At 47.2% G+C, this 19714-nt stretch overlaps 2 protein-coding genes across 4 annotated transcripts in view; one reads left to right on the top strand and one right to left on the bottom strand.

The window, feature by feature from the left end:
* LOC100588639 (HLA class I histocompatibility antigen, A-11 alpha chain-like) overlaps positions 1-19714 on the bottom strand; it is a 462712-nt gene that overhangs the window by 244724 nt on the left and 198274 nt on the right.
* The window catches only part of TRIM26 (tripartite motif containing 26), a 30561-nt gene continuing 25264 nt past the window's right edge, over positions 14418-19714 (top strand). For 2 of the 3 annotated variants that reach the window (XM_030803241.1, XM_030803239.1), the window contains exon 1: positions 15102-15266. The gene's annotated coding sequence lies outside the window, so the exon portion shown is untranslated. Of the gene's footprint in view, positions 15267-19714 lie in introns of all 3 variants that reach the window. The other variant, XM_030803240.1, reaches the window with a different exon arrangement.

Here is a 19714-nt window from a genome sequence, read left to right as displayed (position 1 = left end):
TGGGCGTGGTGGCGGGCACCTGTAGTCCCAGCTACTCGGAGAGGCTGAGGCAGGAGAATGGCGTGAACCCGGGAGGCGGAGCTTGCAGTGAGCCAAGATTGCGCCACTGCACTCCAGCCTGGGCGACAGAGCAAGACTCTGTCTCAAAAAAAAAAAAAAAAATGTTTACTAGGCCAGGCAAGGTGGCTCACACCTGTAATCCCAGCACTTCAGGAGGCCAAGGTGGGTGGATCACAAGGTCAGGAGTTCGAGACCAGCCTGGTCAATATTGTGAAACCCGTCTCTACTAAAAATACAAAAATTAGCTGGGTGTGGTGGCGCTCGCCTGTCCCAGCTACTGGGGAAACTGAAGCAGAAGAATCATTTGAACCCAAGAGGCAGAGGTTGCAGTGAGCTGAGATCGTGCCATTGCACTCCGGCCTGGGCAACAGAGGGAGACTCTGTCTCAAAAAAAAAAAAAAAGTTTACTAAACTGACCCAGATTTAGCAATGTCCAGATAATCCTGATATCTGGAGAACAAAGGCATTCCTAATTATGCTTTAAAGATAATAATATTGATTCTTGCAAAACACAGTAATTAAGGAAATTAATCATTTATCACAAACTCTTGCAGCAGAGCACATCTTCCCATGATCTTCTTTTATCATATATATATATATGTAAGCATATCTCATATATATGTAAGCATATCATATATATGTAAGCATATCATATATATATATGTAAGCATATCATATATATATGTAAGCATATCTCATATATATATATGTAAGCATTGTACCTAGGGTGGACGCATTCCTCCTCTTACTTTCTTACTTTCTGGAACGCCCTACTCTGTCTATGGAGTAGCTATTCTTTCACCACTTTACTTTCTTAATGAACGTTCTTTGCTGTGCACTCCAGCAGACTTGCTCTGAATTCTTGCTTGCACGAGATCCAAGAACCCTCTTTCAGGGTCTGGATTGGGACCTCTTTCCTGTAACAGGACCACCTTCCACAAATGGACCCAGGTTCAGTGTCCACTCTGATTCACTGTCCCATGCTGCCCTCCCTAAAGCAGGCACTTTGCCACTGGTTTCACACATCTGGGGTGAAGAACTCTCCTTGGTTTGTCCGGAACCTTTCTGGTTTTGCGTGGGAAGTCCTGCATCCTGGGAAACTCCACAGTCCCAGGCATCTTATACCATGCTTCATTTCCCAAAAACTGTGACCCAAAAAAATTGCAAACAATGATTTTACTGCAAAATGCTGGAAACTCTGTATAAAGTAGTTGTATGGTATGCTGTGAAAATAGGGAATTTTTATTGGGTATTTGATTTTGTAACACTTTTCTGATTGTAAAAGCATTAAATACACATTTGAAGGTACTTAGAGAGACAAACGAAAGCCTAAAGCAATGCTTTTCAAGCTTTGTTATGTGTAAGAATATCTTGCTTGAAATGTAGAGTCCCAGGCTGCAACGCAAGAGTGTGCATCAGGAAGAGTGGAGTGTTGCCCAGAAATCTGGAAGGTAAGAGAAAAGGGTAGCCACTAATAGTAGCTTAAATGAGTTGAGAGTCTGATCTACGTTTTGCTTGTCTAATAGACATCTCAAAATTAGCATATCCAAAATCAGATCCAAATCCTCTCCCCGGTCTGTCCCTGCCCATGCCGCTACCCTCTGTCAAGTCTTTCCCATCTCAGCATCCTTCCAGTTGCTCAAGCCAAACACCTGGGCATCAGCCTTGTCTCTATTGTTCCTATCACGCCATACCTAATCGTGTTAATTCTATCTTCAAATGTATTCTGAACTTGACTATTTCCCACAACTCCCATCATGACTTGCCTAGTTTATTTCAATGGCCTTCTGACAGGTGTTGCTACCTCCATTCTTGTTTCCTTGCTTCCATTTTCAACAGAGGAGCCAGAGAAATTAAAACATTAGTTAAAGCCTATAGTCAGAGCCTATCAGTCCTTTGTCCTTTTAGTGCCATCCATCTCACTCAAAGTAGAATCAAAGTCCTTAGAATGGTCCACATGGTCCTACCTAGCCTGGACCCACTCACTTCTGTTGAGCTGATGACCTCATGTCCTGCACTTCACCCCTCCTTCACTCTGGTCCAGACACACTGGCATCCCTACTGCTCCTTATACTTGCTAGGCATGCTTCTGCCTCAAGGCCTTTGTGTAGACTCTTCCCATTGCCTAGAACACATTTCTCTCAGATATTCTCAAAGCTGGCTCTCTTACCTCTTTCAGGCATTTGCTGAAATATCGCTTTCTCTGTAAGGACTTCTCTAACCTCCCTATTTAAAATTGTAACATTTTCTCCCCACTCCCTATTCCCCTTCTTGGTTTGTGTTAATTCATAGTACCTATCACCATCTAATATTACAAATTTTTTGTTTTTTGAGACCAAGTCTTGCTCTGTCGCCCAGGCTGGAGTGCAGTGGCAGGATCTTGGCTCACTGCAACCTCTGCCTCCCAGGTTCAAGTGATTCTCCTGCCTCAGTCTTCCAAGTACCTGGGACTACAAGTGCGTGCCACCACACCCAGCCAATTTTTTGTATTTTTAGTAGAGACAGGGTTTCACCGTGTTAGCCAGGATGGTCTTGATCTCCTGACCTCGTGATCCACCCACCTAGGCCTCCCAAAGTGCTGGGATTACAGGTGTGAGCCACTGCATCCGGCATATTACAAATTTTTTATTACTTTGTTCGTGGTTTGCCTTCCTCCAACAGAACACAAGCTCCACTGGGATTTTTTTCTGTTTTGTCACTGCTTTATTCCCAGCACCCAGAAGAGCACTTAGCATAAAGTAGATGCTCAATGAGTATTGGTGAAGGCATGGATGGATACATAACATATGACAGAGCTTGCAGTGTAAAACAGTGGGGAAAATTAAAGGCTGTGCATCAGATGACACTGAGATAGTTAACCATATGGAAAAAAGGGGAAATAAATATATATTTTGCTCTAAACACAAAAATTAATTCCAGATCTATGAAGATTTACATATGAAAGGCAAATATCTTAGTTGTTCAGGCCTCTATAACAAAAATACCATAGACTGGGTGGCTTAAATAGCAACCACTTATTTCTCATAGTTCTGGAGGTAGGGGAAGTCTGAGCTCAGGGTGCACAGTCAGTTTTAGATGAAGGTTCTCTTCTGGGTTGCAGACTGCCAACTTCTCATTGTGTCTTCACATGGTGAAAGAGACAAGGGAGCTCTTTGGGGTCTCTTTCATAAGGGCACAAATCCCATTCAGCAGTGCTCTGATCTCATGACCTAATCACCTCCCAAAGGCCCCACCTCCAAATACCATCACACTGAGGATTAGGTTTTAACATACGAATTTTGGGAGGGACACAAGCATTTGGTCTGTAGCAGCTAAACTGAAAAATATTTAGTCAATAATAGAGATTATCTTTGTAATCTCAAGACAAGGTAGGACTCATTAAACTAGACCAAGAGTCCAAAACATAAAGATTGATACATTTAGCTACTTTAGAATGAAAAAAAAAATGCTTCTCTCTTCGCAAAAGATGACATAAAGAGAGAGAAAAGACAAGCCAGAAACTCCAAGAAGATGTTTGTAACACATATAACCAACAAGGAATTAGTGTCCAGAATATACAAAAAACAAATATTTCCCATAAATCTGAAACCAACCCATTTGTCCCATAGGACTGATTATGTTTTTTCTTTTTTAATAAACATAGAAATTTACCCTACAAGTCTTAAAACTTGAGAAACTTACATTTGTCTTATCTGAGTTCCTTTCTCAGGAGATTGACCATCAGGGCTCCCTGGTAGTATCAGAAAACTGAAACTTACCTTTCACTGCATCTGGTAAGACACCAGACCCCTCACCCTTCATGACTGCCTAACTGACCCCAGGCTGTTAGGCCTGTTGACCAACTCCTCTTCTTTACCCCTCTCTAATTCCTGTTTTCCCATATGTAGTTACGTTTCTCCCTGCTTTATAAACCCTTAATTTTAATCAGTTGAGAAGAGGAGACAGAGTTAAGACTGATCTCCAATCTCCTCGGTTGCAACACCTGAATAAAGCCTTCTTCCCTCGCAATACTTGTTGTCTCAGTGATTGGCTTACTGTGCAGTGAGCAACCTAGACCAAATCCTTGGCATTTTGGTAACAAATCCAAAAGAAAACTAAAAATAGCCAATAGAAGAAAGTATAAAAAACATAAAAGACACTATACAGAAAGAGAAATACAACTGGCCAAAAAAAAGGAAAAAAGAAAGAAAAGAAAAATGCTCAGCTTCATTAATAATTAGGAAAATGCACATTAAAACCAAATGTGATAACATTTCACACACATCAAAATGGCAGAAAGTCAAAAGTCTGACAATTCCAAGTGAAGCTGCAGATGTGGTTTAATGGGAATTTCATCTGCCACTAAAGGGAATGTAGATTATACAACCCCTGGGAAATAGTCTCCCCTCACAAAGTAACACTATATATACTGCAACCACATTCTTTTTTTTTTTTTTTTTTTTTTTTTATGGATCAGTGATAATAGCTAAATCCTCTATTTGACAAAGAAGAAGGAGAAGGAAGAGGAAGAAAAAGAAAGTGGGATAAAGGATCAGAAAGGGAGGAAAATAGAAAAACTTAGAGTATGACTCCAGGGTAGACCTGTTTTGTTGTCACTGAGTTGGTTGGTTGGTTTGTCTGTTGTATTTTTCATGTTTCGCTATGTTGGCCAGACTGGTCTCGAACTCCTAGCCTGAAGTGATCAACCCGCCTCGGCCCCCCAGAGTGCCGGGACCACAGGCATGAGCCACCACGTCCAGCCCCCACATTGCTTCTGGCCTCCGTGGTAGACCTCCCAGACGGGGCAGTCGGGCAGAGGTGCTCCCCACATCCCAGACGGGGCGGCTGGGCAGAGGCGCTCCTCACTTCCCAGACGGGGCGGCCAGGCAGAGACGCTCCTCACTTCTTCCCAGACGGCGGGCAAGCCCCCAGCGGGGGGGCAGAGGCCCCACTCCCTCACCTTCTTCCCGGACGGGGCGGCCGGCAGAGGCGCTCCTCACTTCTTCCCAGGACTGAGGGCGGCCGGGGCAGAGGCGCTCCTCACTTCCCGAGAGGCGGCGGGCAGGGCCCCACCCCAGGTGGCCGGCCTCCTCCTTCCCAGACGGGCGGCGGGCACAGGCGCTCCTCACTTCTTCCCAGACGGGGCGGCCGGGCAGAGGCACTCCTCACTTCTTCCCAGACGGGGCGGCCGGGCAGAGGCGCTCCTCACTTCCCAGACATGGGTGGCCGGGCAGAGGCGCTCCTCACTTCCCAGACGATGGGTGGCCGGGCAGAGGCGCTCCTCACTTCCCAGATGATGGGTGGCCGGGCAGAGGCGCTCCTCACTTCCCAGACGATGGGTGGCTGGGGAGAGGTGCCCCTCACTTCCCAGACGATGGGTGGCCGGGCAGAGGTGCTCCTCACTTCCCAGACGGGGCGGCCGGGCAGAGGCGCTCCTCACTTCTTCCCAGACGGGGCGGCCGGGCAGAGGCGCTCCTCACTTCTTCCCAGACGGGGCGGCCGGGCAGAGGCGCTCCTCACTTCCCAGGCGATGGGTGGCCGGGCAGAGGCGCTCCTCACTTCCCCAACGATGGGTGGCCGGGCAGAGGCGCTCCTCACTTCCCAGACGATGGGTGGCCGGGCAGAGGCGCTCCTCACTTCTTCCCAGACGGGGCGACCGGGCAGAGGTGCTCCTCACTTCCCAGACGGGGCGGCCGGGCAGAGGCGCTCCTCACTTCCCAGACATGGGTGGCCGGGCAGAGGCGCTCCTCACTTCCCAGACGATGGGTGGCCGGGCAGAGGCGCTCCTCACTTCCCAGACGATGGGTGGCCGGGCAGAGGCGCTCCTCACTTCCCAGACGATGGGTGGCGGGGAGAGGTGCCCCTCACTTCCCAGACGATGGGTGGCCGGGCAGAGGGCTCCTCACTTCCCAGACGGGGCGGCCGGGCAGAGGCGCTCCTCACTTCCCAGACGGGGCGGCCGGGCAGAGGCGCTCCTCACTTCTTCCCAGACGGGGCGGCCGGGCAGAGGCGCTCCTCACTTCCCAGGCGATGGGTGGCCGGGCAGAGGCGCTCCTCACTTCCCAACGATGGGTGGCCGGCAGAGGCGCTCCTCACTTCCCAGACGATGGGTGGCCGGGCAGAGGCGCTCCTCACTTCCCAGACGGGGGCCGGGCAGAGGTGCTCCTCACTTCCCAGACGGGGCGGCCGGGCAGAGGCGCTCCTCACTTCCCAGACGATGGGTGGCCGGGCAGAGGCGCTCCTCACTTCCCAGACGATGGGTGGCCGGCAGAGGGCTCCTCACTTCCCAGACGATGGGTGGCCGGGCAGAGGCGCTCCTCACCTCCCAGACGATGGGTGGCCGGGCAGAGGCGCTCCTCACTTCCCAGATGGGGAGGCCGGGCAGAGGGGCGGCCGAGCAGAGACGCTCCCCACCTCCCAGACGAGGCGGCGGCCGGGCAGGAGCTGCAATCCCAGCACCCTGGTAGGCCAAGGCAGGCGGCTGGGAGGCGGAGGCTGCCGCGAGCCAAGACCACGCCACCGCACTCCAGCCCGGGAAACACCGAGCACCGAGTGAGCGGGACTCCGTCTGCAGTCCCAGCACCTGGGGAGGCCGTGGCGGGCAGAGCACTCGGGGTTAGGAGCTGGAGACCAGCGCGGCCAAAATGGCGAAACTGCGCCTGCAGGCAAAGGAGAAAACGCAGGCAGCGGTAGTGGCGCGCGCCGGCGGTCCCAGGCAGTCCGCGGTGCGGGGCAGCAGCGAGCCGAGTAGATTGCAGGCTGGGCCACGGAAGGAAGGAAGGAAGGAAGGAGGGAGGGAGGGAGGGAGGGAAGGAAGGAAGGAAGGAAGGAAGGAAGGAAGGAAGGAAGACTGCAACCACATTCTAAGACTCAGAAATTTCACTACTAGTTATGTATTCTAAAAAGTCTTGCAGGTATGTGCCAGGGTACATGTATGAGAATTCTCATAGCATCATTGATCATAACAGCAAAACTATGAAGACAAACCAAGTTCTAAGAATAGTAAAATGGAGAAGAAAAACACATGGGACTTTCAAATCTGGAATACTACACAGCAGTGAAAATGAACAAGCCAAAGCTATATGCATCAAGATGGTTAATCTCAAAAATAAAGACAAGTCACAGAAGAACACGTACATTACAATTCCACGTATACAAAGTATAAAAATAGGCAAAACTAGACAATATCCTGTTTAGGGATACATACATGTATCAAGGAAGTATAAAGAAAAGCTAGGATGGCCGGTGTGGTGGCTCATGTCTTTAATCCTAGCACTATGGGAGGTTGAGGCAGTAGGATTGCTTGAGGCCAGGAGTTTGAGACAAGCCTGGGTGACATAGCTAGACACCATCTCTACAATAATAATAATAATAAGAAAAGCTCACTGGGGCCAGGCACGGTGGCTCACGCCTGTAATCCCAGCACTTTGGGAGGCGGATGGGGCAGATCACGAAGTCAGGAGATTGAGACCATCCTGGCTAACATGGTGAAACCCCGTCTCTACTAAAAATACAAAAAAATTTGCTGGGCATGGTGGCACGTGCCTGTAGTCCCAGCTACTCAGGAGGCTGAGGCAGGAGAATCGCTTGAACCCAGGAGACGGAGGTTGCAGTGAGCTGAGATTGCGCCACTGCACTCCAGCCTGGGCAACAGAGCAAGAGTCCGTCTTAAAATAAATAAATAAATAAATAAATAAATAAAAATAAAAATAAATAAATAAATAAAAGCTAGGGAATGATTATCACAAAAAAATGCAGCTCTAGCAGAGAGGGAGAGTGATCTATTGGTTAGGAGCACATAATAAAAGATATTGGAAATATTTGATTGCTTAGAGTGAGAGATGATTACATAACATCCTTTATTATCTCATCAATATTTAAAAATGTGTATATGGATTATATGTACACTTTTGAACATATATTTCACAGTTTTTGAGTAAAGAAAGAGAGAAAAGGAAACAGAGAGCAGGTACAGACAATATTTTCTAATTTTGCTGTAAATGTGGAGCAGGAAAATAGGAGAGTACCTGAAGCAAAAACCTTTTAAAAACTTATGTTACCGGCCAGGCACAGTGGCTCACACCTGTAATCCCAGCACTTTGGGAGGCCGGGGTGGGGCGGAGTGGGGGTGGATCACCTGAGGTCAGGAGTTCAAGACCAGCCTGGCCAACATGGTGAAACCCCGTCTCTACTAAAAATACAAAATTAGCCGGGAATGGTGAGGGGACGCTTGCAATCCCAGCTATTGGGGAGGCTGAGGCAGGAGAATCGCTTGAAACCCAGAGGCGGGGGTTGCAGTGAGCTGAGATCGTGCCATTGCTTTCCAGCCTGGGTAACAAGAGCAAAACTCCATAAAACAAAAACAAAAAAACTTATGGTATCAAGGAGTTTGTTTTGTTTTGGTTTTTAAAGCGACAATATTATAACATGTTTGTATGCTCATGAGAATAATTCAGTGAAACAGTAAAAAAAATATTGCTGAAGCAGGAGAGTAGATATTTATAGATGGTTAGTCCATTTTTGAGAAAACAAGAGAGGATGGGATCTAGCCTTGTCAGGGAGAGTAGAGACATCAAGGTGGTTCTGCTATGGCAGAACTTGCTGGAAACCCACTCTCTCGGGTGCAGGCAAAAGCTGTTCATACCAGAGACACTCCAGTATAAAACCCCTTCAGGAGGGGTGCCTAAGGAAGCTGCTCGCTGCTGGGTGTTGCTGACTGTGACTGCAGTAACTGGACACTGGGTAAGTTTTGGGTGCTGCAGGAGCAGGTGCTGGTAAACTATGCACTCACTGCAGGAACCTGGCAAACAGCACGCCAGAACCAGGAAGCAAAATCGTTTTTCCCAGCAATGACTCTCCAGTGCCCTCTACTGACAAAGCTTCAGGGCCAGCTGGCAAAGAAAACATAATTAAAAGATTCAGGATCATTTTTGGAGCTGAGAGGCAGTAAATCCATAACTCACAAACTGGGGAATGGAGGGATCAGGCTGACAATACCTGAATCTTCCATCAAATCTACCATCACTAATAGTGGGATGAGATCATATACCTCTAAATGTGATACCATAGGTACACAGCACTGCTTTTGAAGTATTCTCCTTAAAAAATTGAACCCAGCCGGGAGCCGTGGCTTACGCCTGTAATCCCAGCACTTTGGGAGGCCGAAATGGGCGAGTCACCTGAGGTCAGGAGTTTGAGACCAGCCTGGTCCAACATTGTGAAACCCCGTTTCTACTAAAAATACAAAAATTAGCCTGGCGTAGCGGCGGGCACCTGTAATCTTAGCTACTTAGCTCAGGAGACTGAGGCAGGAGAATCACTTGAACCCAGGAGGTGGAGGTTGCAGTGACCCGAGATCGCACCACTGCACTCCAGCCTGGATGACAGGGCGAGACTCCATCTCAAAAACAAACAAACAAAAAACTCCAAATCTGATAAAGCCTTTTAAGTAAATAAAAATAAAAGCCAAGGAATGATTATCACAAAAATGCAGATTAACGCTTACCTTTACAGCAGAGAGAGACGGACTAGTAGTGTCTGGGTTAGGGACATACGGTGAAAGATATTGAAAATGTTTGATTGCTTAGAATGAGAGATGACTACATAGCATCCTTTATTATCTTATGAATCTTATCTAAGATACACAGGAAATAGAGGAACAAGTTAATTGATACCATGAGGAAGCAATCAACCAAATCCAGTACGGGGAACATTCTACGGGATAAATGAACTGGCTTCTCCAGCAAATTAATGGAATGAAAATAAGGGAAGGGTAGATTGTTATAATAAGATTAAGAGACATAATAATAAAATGCAATGTATTGCCAAAGTATAATTTTTAAGAGTCAATGACAGTATCCTATACAAAGAAAAAGTGAGCATGTATCAAAGATGTACTAACAAGAGACTAGTAAAAAAGAACTAGTTCAAAGAGAATTTGGAAGATTGAATATACGTACACTGGACATACATCTTCTATACCTCCACTGAACAAAATTCATTGACATTGCTATTGACCAAGAATCATTTCCATTGATATCACTTTTCTACAAGTTAATGTCTACCCCTAAGGAGTACTCTAAATACCCTGAAATACTAAATCAAAGTTAAACTACCCTAGAGAATTAGATAATTTTTACATAGGCCTATTAGAAAATGCTGCAATGTCGGCCGGGTGCGGTGGATCAAGCCTGTAATCCCAGCACTTTGGGAGGCCAAGGCAGGAGGATTGCTTGGGTCCAGGAGTTTGAGACCAGCCTGGGCAACATGGCCAGACCTTGTCTCTACAAAAAACACAAAAATTAGCCGGGCATGGTGGCACACACCCGTCCCAGCTACTCAGGAGGCTGAGGTGGGAGAATTGCATTAGCTCAGGAGGTCGAGGCTGCAGTGAGCCATGATTGCACCACTGCACTCTAGCCTGGGTGACAGAGTGAGACCCTGTTTCAAAAAAAAAAAAATTTTTTTTAAAGTTGAATTTGTCATTATATATTATACAATATATTTTCACTAACTTTTGGGCTAATAGACATTTAAAAGTCACCAAATTTGGAATACAAAGTATTTTAAATGACATCCCAAGTCATATAAGAGATTGGTTCAGCCTACGCTTTCTGTTCAAAATCCAGTAGTTAATGCTATTAGCATTCAAAATGCCTTTTTTCCTTTTAAAAAGGACAGTTAAACCTGTTATTTTTTATCCTGCAGCCAGTTCTTAGCACAAAAGCAGGCAGATTTTAGTAGCACGAAAGTTATTTATTAGCTTATGCCTCTACCAGAAAACAGAAATGTTGACTTAAAATTGTTTCATTGATGTAACTTTTACCTTTTCCTTTACAGATATTCATTTATTCATTCTGGCCCTAATACCAAGGTATCCTTCACACAAAAGATTCCAACAGATTCTTTGCATCTTTACCAATGGGAGTTTCATGTTTTCAAGTTTTTTTTTTTTTTTTTTTTTTTTTTTTTTTTTTTTTTTTTGAGACGGAGTCTCGCTCTGTCGCCCAGGTTGGAGTGCAGTGGCGCGATCTCGGCTCACTGCCAGCTCTGCCTCCCGGGTTCACGCCATTCTCCTGCCTCAGCCTCTCCGAGTAGCTGGGACTACAGGCGCCCACCACCACGCCCGGCTAATTTTTTTGTATTTTTAGTAGAGGCGGGGTTTCACCGTGGTCTCGATCTCCTGACCTCGTGATCCGCCCGCCTCGGCCTCCCAAAGTGCTGGGATTACAAGCGTGAGCCACCGCGCCCGGCCGTTTTCAAGTTTTTTGTTTGTTTGTTTTTTGTTTGGAGGCCTCTTTCCAAGCACTCTAGTATTCTTAAAATCCTGAGATTCTGAATGCTATGTTTTAGCTCAATATGTTTATACTAAACTTAGGGGAAAAAAAACTAATATATTTTCCTTACCCATCACAAGGTTTATGCTGAGACTCCAATAACAAAAAACAGACTAACAAGAGAAAAGCATGCACATTTATTTTATCCAAGTTTTACATGACATGGGAACTTTCAGAAACGAAAACCCAAAGAAATGGGGACATTTGCATAGTTGTATAGACAGTCAGGCAGATGTATGATTGCATGGACAAAAGTGTATGAGCTAACGGTGATAAACTGAGAAGTTGGAAAGGCCTGTCTATTCAGTTTCTTCTTGGCATACCTGTGTGGCAGTCCCTCCCTCAGGGCATAGGAGAGGATGCCTGTTATATAAGGGCCTTCAGATGAAGGAGGGAGAAGGAGGGAGCAGGTCAGAGAGTGACCTTCCTAGATTTTGTGGCCTGCTTCAGGGAAGAAGGGGCGAGGGGAACCCTAGTTTCTATGGCTTGCTTCAGGGCAGAAAGGAGCAAGAGGTCAGAGAAACCTTCCTGTTTCTGCTATTTTCTCAATTTCCAAGGTGCCATATTTTGGGGTGGCATTTCTTGTACCCTGTCATATACAAACTCATTTTTAGACAGCAGCCATTAGTTCCTCCTTAGGTTAAACCAGAGCTGCTCAAGGAATATATCTACTAAATCTTCTTGCTCCATTTATTTATTTCAAATGCAAATAATTATACCATACCCTTTGGCCTAGTCAGCACTGATTCACTATTTCGAAGCTTTACATTTAAGCCTCATAATAACCGTACCAAGCAGATCTAGCTACTTCCACATTACAGAAGAAGAACCTGTGGCACACAGAGGTTGAGCAGCTGCCCCAAAGCCTCACAGAACATGGCAGACTGGAGAATTCAACTCAGAACTCTTACCCAGCCCCATATGCTGCCCTGGCCTCCATCTGGTATGACCACAGAAATGGAGAGCTGGAGGAAGGAATTTCAACTCTGCTTCAGAACCTTAAATGAAGCAGGAAGCTGTAGAGGGGCACAAAGCTACAAAGCTGCTACAAAGCTGTCTCCTCCACCACAAAGCAGAAATTGTGTTCCCAGCGTCCATTTCTATTACCCTTACTTGGACTTGAGAAGCTGTATCAATCAAGATGTAGTGTGGTGAGAGAGGGACTCAGTGCATGACTGATACCCAGCCAAGTAGGGCCAGCTTTAGAAATGCCCACACGGGGGAATTGAACAATGAGAACATATGGACACAGGAAGGGTAACATCACACACCGGGGGCTGTTGTGGGGAGGTGGGAGGGGGGAGGGATAGCTTTAGGAGATATACCTAATGCTAAATGATAACAAACCTGCACGTTGTGCACATGTACCCTAAAACTTAAAGTATAATAATAATAAAATTTAAAAAAAAAAGAAAAAGAAATGCCCACACTGAGCTCATTTCATTTAACATACATTTATTTACATGGAAGCCATGTGCGTGGAAGACAGGTGTTGTCTCAACTCTCTTGGGGCTTACATTGAGGGGGAGGAAGATGGAAAATAAACACATTTGACAAAGAAATGAACAAGGTGCTTTCAAATGGCAACAAATGCATGAAGAAAGGGAAACAGAATAATGCATGATGGGGAACTGGTTTCAACTGGGTGAGGGAGGAAGACCTTTCTGAGATGCCAATTAAACAGAGACATGACTGACAAGAAGCGGGCAGCCATGCAAGGGGCTGGGGCAGGGAGTTTCAAGACCAGGTTTAAGGTGAAAGCACAGGGACCGAGGGAGAAGTGGCATGAGGGAGGTCAGAGAGTTAAGCGGAGCTGTCATGTCAGGAGCCCCAGCCCCTGCAAGGGTCTTCCATGCCCCTCTAAGTGTGCTGAGAGGATAGAGAATTTTAAGTGGGGTGATGGATTTGTGGCTAGAGTCTGCCCAGAATGGTCTGTGAATAGGCCAAAGACCTCAGGACAGGGAGAGAAGGCTTAGTGGCACAGCATTATTTTTTATTTTATTATTATTTTTTGAGACGGAGTCTCGCTCCGTCCCCAGGCTGGAGTGCAGGGGGCGATCACGGCTCACTGCAACCTCCGCCTCCCGGGTTCAAGCGATTCTCCTGCCTCAGCCTCCTGAGTAGCTAGGACTACAGGCGCGTGCCACCACACCCGGCTAATTTTTGTATTTTTAGTAGAGACGGGGTTTCACCATGTTGGCCAGGATGGTCTCGATCTCTTGACCTCGTGATCCGCCCACCTCGGCCTCCCAAAGCGCTGGGATTACAGGCGTGACCCACCGCACCCGGCGGCAGAGCATTATTTGAGGAGCATGTTAAACACACTTTCTTCCCACAACACCCACTAAAAAAGCAGGTATCAAGAGGGTCTAGGTAGGTGCTGAGACCACCTCCAGAGCACAGGCCCGCCAGAGTTGTGCTCAGCAGGTGAGGTCTACACCCCTCCCAGCCCGGAGGGGCAGCGTGAGTTATACTGCTGGACAAAGGGGAAAAAGACAAAATGCGGGGCTGGGGGAGAAGGGAAGGACGCGGGATGTTAAATGTGGGCGTGGTTTCTTCTGAATGTCCCACCCACTCCACTCCACTTTGCTTAAATGCAGTGCAAATTTCCCTACCCCTAGCGGAGGAGGGGTGAAGATTCAGCAGGTTTTAGGGTGTAGGCCCCTGAGCTCCTCCATTCATGAATACCCAAACAACTGTAGCCCACCCTCTCACCACTGCCTAGGCGGGCGACCAGCGTCCCCAGCTAGATCTCCACCGTTAGGAGCACGGCACTGGCTGACCGGGAGAACCTGCGCCGCCTCTTCCCAGCTTGCTACCAGCCCAGTGCACGAGTTGAACGCCGCTACCGCCTGGCTGGCCGGGAAAGACGGGGATCTTGACGCGTCGACGCCTGGGACACGGCAACCGCAGCACAGGGCATGGTCCTGCAGCTGGACTGGACGCAGCGGCTGCAGGCAGAGCAGGAAGCGAGCGCAGGCTGGGCAGCGGCGTACGCTTCGGCGGCGTCAGCTTCCGGGGCCGTGGGCGGGGGCGCGCCCGAGCCTCCTGGAAACCTCTCTACCAAGGACCTGGGGAACCCGAGTATCGGCCCGCTCTGCAGCCTCTGGTTTCTAAATTCAGCGTCGAGGAGCGGAAACAACCCCCCTGAACTGGGCCCAGACCCTTAAGCTTCTGCAACCTCAGTTTTTCCTTCCGTCGAATGGCGACAATGGCTGTCTGGTTGAACGTTATTTTACCTAGGAAGTAATAATTTTCGTAAATAGGTCTCTGAGAGTATTTGCTTGCTAAAATTCTGATTTGTCCTGGAAGCAAATTTAGGCAACATTAGGAGAAGGGACTTCGTATTTAATGTTGAGCACCCGGCGAGCGCCACCTTCGCCTCATACCTTCACCTCGGACCCTGATCCAGCATAAGGCCAGAGTTGGGCAGTGAGGGGTCTCGAGAGGTGGAAAGGGGATTATTGCCCTCTCAAGAGTCCTACGTAGGGGCCTCTAAGCCTTAGCATTTACTCCCTTAGACCGTGTAACAGGCCACCCCGATTACGCGCCAAACTCAGGCTGCGGTTCTAGGCGCAGCCTCGGTCCCGCCTGATTTCGGTTTCCATTTCGCTGCCCCTGGTGCCCCACCGCCCTCGGCCGTCTGGGGATTTGCCCGGTGATCAGTGACGTAAAAGAGACTAAGGTTCCTATTGGAAGGCGAAGTTCGGCAGGAGCCAATCCCGGGGCTGGTCCGGGAGAAATCTCGGCGAAGGGCCCCGAATAGCCGGGAGATTACGGGGCGGGGACGAGCTGTCGCGCTGGTTGCTCGTGTAGGAGCGGGACCCGGAACAGACTGCCGCGAGAGAGGAGGGGCCCCGGCCGGGATTCGCGGCCCGGAGCTCGGGACCGGTGAGTAGGGGGTGTCAGATGAGACATACAGCGAAGCAACAGTCTCGCACGCTCGCCGGGTTTGGGGCGACCCAACGCAGCCGCCGGGCCCGGGTTCAAAACGGGGCCAGGCCCCCGGGCGGGCTCAGGAGGGGGTCAAGTTCGCTGCGTCCTCTCTGCCAGCCAGATCCCTCCTGTTTGCTTGTCCTTCCATTCTCTCCCTCCTCTTGGGTCTTTCTCGCTTTCTGGTATCCTACTCAGACTCCCATCCATTCTAGTCTGCGGAACCAGAAGTAAGCGGGGCCTGGATGACCGTCCGGTTGCTTGGAGCCTGGTAGATAGGCGACTAATCCAGCTCCCTGACCAAAGTGTCATGCTTTCTTTCTGTCTTTTTTGTTGTTGTTGTTCGGAGTAAACCGGTTTAGCCGCAAATACTTGGAGCTGTGCTTTCACTCTTTCCAGCCCATTAGCATTTTTCTTACTGATTTTCTCCCTATTTGGCCTTAGAAAAAAGGTGTAAATTTAACTTTGTGGAGTAAATGGGAGAGACACACTTCCAAATCTCCAGTAGATTTCAAATTTTGACACCACGATTTGTGTGTACTTCAAAAGAGGGGAGAATGACATTCGTTTATGCATGCCTTAACCTTCTGTTTTTAACTGTTAGCTGAAATCATAATCCCTAACATGTTTTTCCCCAAGTTCAAAAAAATCACCTTTAAAAAAGCTAGGCTTTTTATGTTTCAAAAATTGCAATCTTATTGTTTAAATAGACTTTATTTCTTACAACACTTTTAGATTTACAGAAAAATTGAGAAGATAGTACGAAGTTCCCACATGCTCCAAACCGGGTCCCCTGTTACTAACATCTTACCTCAGTTTGGTACATTTGTTGCAATTAACCAATATCAATACATTATTATTGACCAAAGTCCATAGTGTGTTCAGATTTCCTTAGTTTTTACCTCAGTACTTTTTCTGTTTCATGATCCCGTGCAGGTTACCACATTACATTTAGTTGTCATGTCTCCTTATGCTCCTCTCGGCTGTGGGATTTTCTCAGACTTCTTCTGATGACCTTGACAGTATTGAAGAATACTGGTCGTATATGTTGTAGGATGCCCCTCTGTTGGAATTTGATGTTTTTCTCCTGAGACTGGGCTTACGGGTAACTGGGAGGAAGACCACAGAGGTAGATTGCCATTTTCATCCCATCGTGTCAAGGGCATGTACTAACATGATTTATGACTTAATATTGATTTGGCTGAGATAGTGTTTTTCAGGTTTCTCCACTGTAAAATTAGTCTCTTTTCCACTCTTTGCGTGTATTGTCCTCTTTAGAAGGAAGTCACTAAGTGCAGCCCATACCTAGGGAGCTGAGAGTTATATTCCCCCTTCTTGAGGGCAAGTATCTACGTATTATTATTTGCAGTTATTCTGCATGGAAGATTTGTTTCTCTCTTCTCCCCCATTTATTAATTTATTCAATCATTAATTTCAGTGTAGACTCAGGGACATTTATTTTATACTTTGGTTTATAATCCAATACTACTTTATTTTGTTGCTCAAATTACTGTGGCTTTGGCTGTTGGGAGCTCTTTTCACATTGGCTCCTGTGCTCCTTCTTAGTATTTTTATAGAGCTTTTTGTTAGTGAGACACTTGTACTTATGTGACCTTGCCTCAACCTCAAATAGCCTGGTAAACTTGGCAAAATATTTTCCCCTTGTTAAGAGGTAAGGAGACTGAAGGCCCAAGGCAGTGGGTGACTTCTTAGATATCACTTCCTGCAGGGGAGTAACAGGTTGGACTCAGATTGTGTGTGACCACCACAGAAGACACTGCAAACCCCCGAAGAGAGTCCATGGTCTGAATTGAGGCTTCTTGGAATGACTTCAGACTTGGACCCCCCAGGATCAGAATAGAAAAGACACGGAGAATGGGAATTTGGTTTCAGAAGACAAAAACATAATTTGGCTGGCATCAGGATGAATTAGATTTTGCCAGCTTGATAGACATGGAATTTTGTTCTTCCCCCCAAAATTGTGTGTATGTGGAGGGAGGCCAGGAGAGATCTAGGTAATGTGTGTGGCCAAGAATGTCTAATCTAAGGAGAGCCCTGGAAGCCTGCTGCTGAAGCAGAATTTTAATGTGGGAAAGGAGGGGTGTGTGGTGAAAGGGGGAAGAATGGAGATGGCAGGGCTCTGGAATTAGGGGAGGTCATTCATTTCACAAACATTTGCAGACCCCCTACTTTGTGCCAGATATTGGAGATAAAAAGGTCAGTGAGGCATGACCTTTGGGTTCACATTCTGATGGGAGAGAAGACAGATAAAAATATCAATTACAGCCACTTATCCATGGCTTAGTTTTCCGTGGTTTCCGTTACCCATGGTCAACCTCAGCCCAAAGACAGTAAACAGAAAATTCCAGAAGTAAAGAATTCATAAGTTTTAGATGTGCATTGTTCTGAGTAGCATGATAAAATCTCTTGCCCTCCCACTGTTCCTTCATCACAAGAAGGGTGAGTACAGTACAAGATAGTTTGAGAGAGAGAGACCACATGTATATAACTTTTATTACAATATATTGTTATAGTTTTTCTGTTGTGTTATTATTGTTAATCTATTTCTGTGCCTACTTTATAAACTTTACTACAAGTGTGTGTGTGTAGGAGAAACATAGGTTTCAGACATCCACTGGGGGTTTTGGAATGCATCTCCTGAGGATTGAGGGGACTCCTATATGAATGTATCTTTAGCGGATGGGGGGTGCTACTGTATGGAGCAGTGTGATAGTGCTATTGTAGAAATACAGTATATGCAAAGCTGCAGGAGGAGAGATACATTCAACTCAGAGATGGGAATGGGATGGGCACAGGAAACACCTCACAGATAAGGGGACAAATTGTATTCAAGCCTTCAAGGATGAGCTGGACTGGAGAGAAGAGCATGTACAAGGGAATGGGTGGAGAGTGGGGAGTGAAGAAGGGGCTGTCTTCCTGGTTCAGTGTATCTAATGGCCAGAGAATTAGGTAGGACGAGGAGGGATTTGGGGCTGGATGGGTAAGTTGGGGCTAGCCGGATGCAGGGCAGGGGAGGATGTCTGTGCATTTTTTTTTAGAGTCGAAGTCTTGCTCTGTCACCCAGGCTGGAGTGCAGTGGTGTGATCTCGGCTCACTGCAACCTCCGCCTCCCGGGTTCAAGCGATTCTCCTGCCTCAGCCTCCCAAGTACCTGAGACTACAGGTGCGTGCCACCATGCCTGGCTAATTTTTGTATTTTTAGTAGAGGCTGGGTTTCACTGTGTTGGCCAGGGTGGTCTCGATCTCTTGACCTCACGATCCGCCCGCCTCAGCCCCCCAAAGTGCTGGGATTACAGGCGTGAGCCATCGCGCCCAGCCACCTGTGCAGTTTGGACCTCAGCTAGTAGGAGTTTTTTTGTTTTTATTTTTATTTATTTATTTATATTTATTTATTTATTTATGTTTTTGAGACGGAGTCTCGCTCTGTGCCCAGGCTGGAGTGCAGTGGCGCAATCTCGGCTCACTGCAAGCTCCGCCTCCCGGGTTCACGCCATTCTCCTGCCTCAGCCTCTCCGAGTAGCTGGGACTACAGGCGCCTGCCACCACGCCCGGCTAATTTTTTGTATTTTTAGTAGAGACGGGGTTTCACTGTGGTCTTGATCTCCTGACCTCGTGATCCGCCCGCCTCGGCCTCCCAAAGTGCTGGGATTACAAGCGTGAGCCACCGCGCCTGGCTATTTTTATTTTTATTTATTTATTTTTTTTTTAGAGACAGAGTCTCCCTATGTTGCCCAGGCTGATCTTGAACCCCTGGATTCAAGGGATCCTCCTGCCTCAGCCTCCCAAAGTGCTAGGATTATAGGCATGAGGCACCAAACCCAGCCTCAGCTAGGAGATTTGAAGCAGGAGAATAACAGGATGAGATCCTGTGTGCTAGAAGGATGATCCTGGCAGCACTTTTTAGGAAATATGCCACATCTCACCAAATCTAAGATGCTATTTGTCTTAATCCATTTTCTGTTGCTGTAACAGAATACCATAGACTGGGTAAATTGTAAACAACAGATGTTTATTCAGCTCACAGTTCTGGAGGCCAATGGACTCTAGCAAGAATGGCATTAATCCATTCCTGAGAGTTCCACCCTCATGACCCAGTCACATCTTAAAGACCCCACCTCTTAATACTGTTACATTGGCAATTACGTTTCCAACACGTGAAGTTTTGGGGGACATGTTCAAACCACAACACCACCAAATCTTTTATGTGCCCTTATTTTATGCTCCACATCAAAAAAATACTTTGCCAGTTAAATTATGACATGCGATTGATCACATTTCAGAGATGCTACAATGTGATGTCACAGGTGTCTCAAATTTGATGAAAAGCACTAACTCCCTTGCTGATGGCTTAGATTCCTCCCTTTCCCTGGATTAATGGTTAGAATG

The sequence above is a fragment of the Nomascus leucogenys genome, chromosome 22a, assembly GCF_006542625.1.
Source record: "Nomascus leucogenys isolate Asia chromosome 22a, Asia_NLE_v1, whole genome shotgun sequence".
NCBI classification, from domain to species: domain Eukaryota; kingdom Metazoa; phylum Chordata; class Mammalia; order Primates; family Hylobatidae; genus Nomascus; species Nomascus leucogenys.
This window is presented reverse-complemented; position numbering and strand designations above follow the sequence as displayed.